Raw genomic sequence first — 6,353 nt, forward strand, 5'->3', positions numbered from 1 at the left:
ATTTATTTGGGGAAACAAAAGCAAAACATGTGATTAAAGGTAAGCCAATAATATCATCAAAATGCCATGAAAATAGAAAGGAAATCAAATCAGAGAGAGATACAAATAAACATATTGGAGCTAATATATCTTCTTAGGTTACTTCATTACTTCTATATTATATGCTAGAGGGCCATCAATGGAAAACCCTAAGTAGAAGGACACTCTTTCTATGTTCCCACCACTTGTGAGTGGACCTGAATAAACCGATGTCACTGGTACTTTCCTTTCTTTGCCTGTTCCATATTGTATGCAGATTTTTTTGTCTTCAGCCAGACCACTGAGACAATGCAGGGGGTCTTTGACTTGGGGTTTTTTCCGTACATCTCCACTCTGCCAGAAGGAATTTATATCTTCTACATTACTGAAGTACTGCTCTATCCTGGCCTTGTGAACAAGGCTCTTGAGACCCTTCCTGTTCCTCAGGTAGAAAAGTGTGCTTGCCTGGTTGGACATGCACATGCTTCTGTCCTGTCTCTTCAAGGATCTAGTTAAGGATGAAACATACTTTTCTATTAGTTTGGCATCTTCTAGCTTATCATTTTCTGGCCAGAACAGAAGGCAGGCCAAGAAATAAGGGTCTGGATATTGATGACTTAGTTCTGTGGATTGCAGTACTTCTCGGAGCTGTTTTTTAAGGATGCTAAGTGGTTGAATGAACCTGGAGTTGGGTTTTAGACAATTGAGAATAATGTTGGCCAAAATGAAATTTTGCTTTTCCCTTGCCAGCTGTTTGGGTTTTGCTGCAAGAGAAAATTGTATTTGTCCACCATATTTTCCATAGTAGTTCCAGCCTCTTTGTGATTTGGATTAAGATATTCTAAGAGTCCAAAAAACCTATCTGCTCTCAAAACTTCTAGACCTTTCCTGCAATCCTCCTCTTTGAGTAACAGACTCTTTGCTATGTAACACGGACCCAAATCCAAACTGAAGAAAAGTTCCCTGTATTTACAGAAACAACGACTGATTTTCTTGGTTAATGAGATTTCCACAGTTTCATTTTGGGTAACTCCTTGTTTTCAGAAGACCCATATAATCAGCAAAAAAGTCAAAGCACTTTTTTATATCTGATTGTAAATTATGTAAGTAGGATGTGAACTTGCTAAGAGCCAAATAATATTCATTTTCTGAATTTGTAGGAATATTCCTTTTTCCTGATAAAAGTGCTTCCATAGGTTTTTTAGCTGATTAATTTTCTTTGTGGAAACAGGGAGTGAGCTGAAGAATCTCAACAGTGTAAAGACCAACTTCTATTTCACCCAAGAACCAGCTGTATTATATATGCCATATTTTCTTTGAGACTTCTGTGGTGACCAGGTCTCTCCTTCATAGTCTGTCCTGTCAGTTTGCTATTGGGAGTTTTTGAAAGCTCTTGAGGCATTTTCAGCAGCTTCTAATAAGTGTTTTAGGTCATTAATGGTGATATCCTTAACAGTTTTTGTTTTCATCCAACCAACATTTTACTTTTGTAGACCTGACCAAGTGTATCTGAGATATAGACATTTTTAAGCGCTCTCCTTTGGGCCTGATTTGCCCAATCCAGAACAGTGTTAAAAGTTTTTCTCTTTAATGTAGGAATGTCTTGCTAAGGCCTGACATATAAATGGATCTTGTGGGAATCGAGTACTTCCTTCAGTCCAGACCCTTTCCACTTCATCATTCTCTAAAGCTTCAATTAATGGGGAAAACAAAGTGTCTGTTTCATCTCCATACTCTTTGCGCTGTCTTGTAAGCAGAAGAGTTTGTACATCATGTTGACATTTGTCTTTTGCTATTCCAGAAACATAGAATAAGTTCTCTTTTAACATCTTCAATGCAATTTGACAATTATCCAAGTCATAACTTCTTTCCAGTTCCTTTAGACGGTAAATGGCAATGAGAGGGTGAATGATACGCTTGCTTGTTATCTCCCATATTTTGCAACTTCTGTGTTTATTAGAAGTGTCAAATAGGTTCCCATCTTCTATGCTTTCAGGTTTCCAGGGCTTACTAGCGTTTGCGATTCCCAAAAATGTTTCACAGTGTGACACAGATATTGTAGAATCAGTAAAATAAGAGTTAATTAGAGCCAGGAAAGAAATGAGCTGTGCTTCCTTACTGTCAATATTCTGTCTGTTCAGGACATTCTTGACTACATTTTCTCTGTATGTTTCATTACAATTTTCTTTCACAATCATGAAGGATTAAAGTTTTCACAGTTCTTGTGCTGATTTTCAATTTCCTTCAGTTTGGCCTCAAAAGCTCCTTGTTCCTTGGAGGAAAGATGGTATGTTAGTGCAATGTTGTCTGCTAATTTTGCATTTCCATTGGGTTTCTGGGGTCTCATGCAGTTTAAGATAATTAACAATGTTTTTTCATACCACAAACCCTTCTCTGCCAAAATGGAGTGGATGGTGTTCTGCAGAATGTAGACATTTTCCTGTTCTTCAAAATTGTCCACTAGCAAAAGCACAGGGAAGTAATCCTGGTGGCTGGCTGCTTTATACATAATCAGACTGGTTACTTGCTCTCCAATTTCTGCAAAATAAGTCACTTTTTCAACACGGTGAATTGGAAGTTTTTCTTTAGGTCCCAGAGAATATTCATAGCCAATGTCGTGCCCCCACAGCCTGGATGGTGATACAGGTTGATGATTTTTACAAATATTGGTTTAGGAGCCTCTGTGCAACACTGTATCAGATCTCTAAGGTCTTCATAACTGTCCCTTTTGACAAAGACTGAAGAATGCTTTTCAGAAGAAAAATAGAAGTTCCACCAGAATACTTTGCCACCTCAATAAAAGTTCTTTTCTTAAATTCTTTGAATTTAGATTTATTTTTCTTGATATTTGTGTCTCTACACATTTTCACAGAGAATTTCCAGTGCAGTCAAGATATCCTCTTCCGTTTTCTCTAGGATAACTGAAGATGGTCTCCTGGAAGGCAAAAACCTTCTTGGTGACAGAGTCACTGATTTTAGTTTAAGAATATTACTGTTTATCAATTCTAAATTTAAAGTGAAAATACTGTGGTTTGCTAATTGATCTGCCATTGTGTGTGTTGCTTGTAGTAGATCTTTCCATTGTTCAGAAATCTGTGAGTTTACACAGGTACACAATATATTTTCCATTCCATGCAGATTTTGGTAGAAAGCAATGAAGGTTTCAATGAGTGGAACTCCTGGGCTTTCCACTGGAGAAAGTAATAGAAACACTATAAAAAATTTCCCTCTTGTCATTAGATTTTCATCTGTGAGAAATAAAATCAGTTTCTTGACTTCAAAAACTCTCTCTCTGTGCCATAAATGCAGTTCTAGAGGCTTATACCTCTCATCATTGAAGTCTGATCGGCCATTGCAGAAAATCCAGCTGGGATGATTGAAAAGATTCAGACCAGAAATTTTCTCCCTTACAGCACTCATCTTTTCCTCATACCCATTTGGAAAGTGAAGGTTGGCTACTTGGCCTTCTCTGTAAGCTTTGGCCACCCACTTGTTCTCAGATTCAGGATCAAACTCCAACACAGCAAACCATTTAATTTCCTTTAGAAAATCTAAGTTCTTTGTTTGGTATGGGTGACATTTATTTGTTACAAGAATGTACCAGTTGCAGTAAGAATTATCCAGTGACTCTCGGTTTCCTATGAGAAGTTGAAGCAGCTTTCGTCCTTCACTCTCCTTCTTGCTTGCCTTCACCGCATATCCTTCTTCAGCCTCTTTTCTAGATGCTGCTAGTGACTTTAATTTTTTTGCAAAGACTTTGAAATCCACATCCTGCTGCTTGACATTGACCAGGATATCCTTAGAGCTAGCCCCTTCTCTCACAAATAGGAATGACCTTCGTTTTGCTTCCATGTTCCATCTTTACAATTTTGCGTCTTAATGTAGAAATGCTTTTCTTTACATATAGAATGTTTTGGAATCACATCTACTTCAATGACCAATCTGTCAGATGCTGTATTGTTCTGCAGTAGGACTTCCACAGACCTTGGCTCCCTAGTGCACTGCTTGGCTTCATTGACCTCACTTTCTTCAAAATACTGTTTGATCATTTGATTGAAGTGGTCAATGAAGGCATCCTTACTGGCTACCTCCACACCGACAATTTCTCCATGGGGTTTGTCTTTGACTCCAAAATGGATGGTGCCATTGGTGCGTGAGTTCATATAAACTGATGCGAATCGGAAGACCTCATTGCTACATTTCATCTTAATGTCCTTTTCTGTGGCTGTTTCTGTATTTGTGAGGGCTTTGAACTCATGTATAGGGTCTATGAGATTGAGTGGCCCTGTTTCAGGTTGTGCAAGAAGATAATGTTCTATGTAACTTTTGTTCTTGTGGAACTGATCAAAAGGATATGGCATACAAGTCAACTGTTCCGTTGTTAGCTGCCGCTGCTTTTTTGTTTGTTTGTTTTTAGTGATCGCTACTTCATTTAATGCACTTTCTTTTATAAAAACCAAATCTTGTTCTTTGGCATCTCTGGTCTCTCTGAGATCATGATCAATATTAGATGACACTGAATTTTCCCCTTCTTTTTTTGTCTGTTGTGACTTTTTTTGATGTTGTTTTGGGAGGGTTTTGTATGATCTAATTGTCCAGAATCCTGATTGTTATTTTCAGAGGAACTATTATTCAATAGGTTATATGCATGTTTTATCAAAAGTGCTGGACCCCATGGTAGCCCCATTTCTCTAAGGTCCTTCTCAGTTAATGCTCACAGGACGAATCCTGTAACTTCTTCATTGAGCAGAGTCTGCCCATATTTCATATCAGTCTTAAAGTCTATGGTTATCCATTGTTTCACATGCTCTTTGGTCCAGTCTTTCGTCATTTCAGGGAGATTTACTTGTTCACTCATCAAAGCTGCAGCTTTCTTCCAGAGCTTTTCTGAAAACTTCCACTTTTTATATTAACAACTTGAAATAAGTCTTCATGAGGTTCTTTGATCTGGAGCTGTTAGATTAGTTGCTCTTCTTTTTGTGAATCTGCAAGTCATCTTTTGGAAAGCATCTACGAGGAAGTAGAGATGTAGGCAGAACAGACCTGGTCCTTTTCTAGTTTTGCCTGAGGATGTAGTTGTTCAGAGTCAGGATTTTCCTGAAAACGTTTTTTTTTTTTTTAATATCAAACACTTGAAACAGTTGATTGTAACCTTTGCTGTCTTTTTCTCTTCTGTTGGCTAGGAGACATATAATTATAAGAATTCTTTTTTAAAAATTAAGCCACGGAGTTGTGAAGTTTCCCAGTCTCCATGAAGTTGTAAAGTTTCTTGGTCTTCTGAGGCTCTGACTCGTGGTGAGGGTGTGTGGTGAGGTAGAAAATTATAGGCAGTCAGGAAAATGGCCGTGGTAGAGGGGATTAGTGCAAGAGGGGAGTAATGGCTGGCTAATAGATTCAAGCTGCAGGACCCACCAAACTCAGGTGTGTGGAGGGGAAGGGCTTTTCCAGCTGATTGCTTTTCCTAATATTCATTATTTAACATGCCCATAGTATAATGATAAAAACTATGAAAATAACATTTCTATAAGAGAATTACATTACAGTGCTTGTTCAAATTTCACTAGTTTTTTTCCTAACATCCTTTTCTGTTCCAGGGTCCATCCAGGACCCTCATTGCTTTTAGTCATTGTTGCTATGGCCTCCTCTGATCTGTGACAGTTCCTCAGTCTTTCCTCGTCTTTCATGATCTTGACAGTTTGGATGATTACTGGTCAGTTATTTTGTAGAGTATCTCTCAATTTGCATTTGATGTTTTTTCATGGTTAAGTTGAGATTAGCCATTTTTTGGCCAAAATACCACAGAAGCGATGTGCCCTTCTCAGTGCATCATATCATGATGTCAATATGTCTTATTACTGGTGATGTCAACTTTGGTCACTTGGTTAAGGTGGCACCTGCTGTGTTTTCCCATTATAAAGTTACATTTTCCCCTCTGTAAGTGATAAATAGTTGATGGAGCAACTTTGAGGCTATGCAAATGTTCTGTTTCTTCTCAAACTTTTATCTACTGATTTTAACATCTATCAGTGGATCTTGCCTGCAACAATTATTGCTGTGATGTTCGCCTCATGGTGATTTTGTATTTCCCTCATTCAATTTATTAGTTAGGATTCTTCTGTAGGGAAAAGCTGTCCCTTTCCCCCCCATTTACTTATTTATTCAATTATTATATTAGTGTGGACTAATGGATATTTATTTTATTTTCTGGGTTATAATCCAATACTATCATTATTTTGTTGTTCAGGCTGTCCAGATATGGCCATGGGGAGGTTGGCTCCGATGTCTTTTTGACTTGCCTTATCCTTTTTGAGCATTTCCTTATTTTCTGGTACTAC

General features: G+C 37.9%; 1 pseudogene; it reads right to left on the reverse strand.

The window, feature by feature from the left end:
- Positions 1-251: 251 nt before the first annotated feature.
- Positions 252-4,876, reverse strand: LOC109384584 (sterile alpha motif domain-containing protein 9-like; annotated as a pseudogene).
- Positions 4,877-6,353: the final 1,477 nt, after the last annotated feature.

This window comes from Hipposideros armiger, unplaced genomic scaffold (assembly GCF_001890085.2).
Source record: "Hipposideros armiger isolate ML-2016 unplaced genomic scaffold, ASM189008v1 scaffold_5, whole genome shotgun sequence".
NCBI classification, from domain to species: Eukaryota; Metazoa; Chordata; class Mammalia; order Chiroptera; family Hipposideridae; genus Hipposideros; species Hipposideros armiger.